The 550-nt window shown below is 48.7% G+C and overlaps 1 protein-coding gene across 1 annotated transcript in view; it reads right to left on the reverse strand.

Moving 5' to 3' along the window:
* The window catches only part of LOC119592671 (mediator of RNA polymerase II transcription subunit 13-like), a gene marked incomplete in the record, with an annotated part of 59114 nt that overhangs the window by 57832 nt on the left and 732 nt on the right, over positions 1–550 (reverse strand).

A 550-nucleotide genomic window follows, 5' to 3' on the forward strand; every position in this document is an offset into this window, starting at 1 on the left:
TAAACTCCCTCGCTCCAGCTCCAAACCGTTTAGGCCATGTTCACCGTTCCCGAGCACGGGCCGAACAAGCATCATCATTCTACTGTTCGTCGTGTGCAAGCGGTCTTTGCAGTCGGCCAGAAGTTCAATTCAGCAACAGGGAGGGGAAAAAAGAAGGCCGGGGGAATGCATTTGCGTAATATCGGGATCAAAATAAATAGCCAAGTTTGGTCGGGGGGGGGGGGGGCTAGGACCTTGCTGTCTCCCTCTCCCCCCCTCTTCCACCGTTACCCACCCCCAGCTTCCTTCCCAACTTCTCTCTACTCGAAATGTAATGCGAAATCATAAAACAAAAGTATAAATAAAAAAATGACCCTGAGCCAATAAGGCGAAAGCACAATTCATGGGGAACTTCGTTAGCACGCCCTTCGTCACGACACACCTCGAAAGAGACCACCGTTCCCGGAGACACGAGCAAGCGAGAGACTAAAAAAAAAGAAAGTCAAAAGAAATGCGAAGGAAATCTGTCAAAAAAGACAGCGAAAAATTCATGGCTAGATTTCACCTACGA

Source organism: Penaeus monodon, chromosome 30 (assembly GCF_015228065.2).
Source record: "Penaeus monodon isolate SGIC_2016 chromosome 30, NSTDA_Pmon_1, whole genome shotgun sequence".
Taxonomy (NCBI): Eukaryota; Metazoa; Arthropoda; class Malacostraca; order Decapoda; family Penaeidae; genus Penaeus; species Penaeus monodon.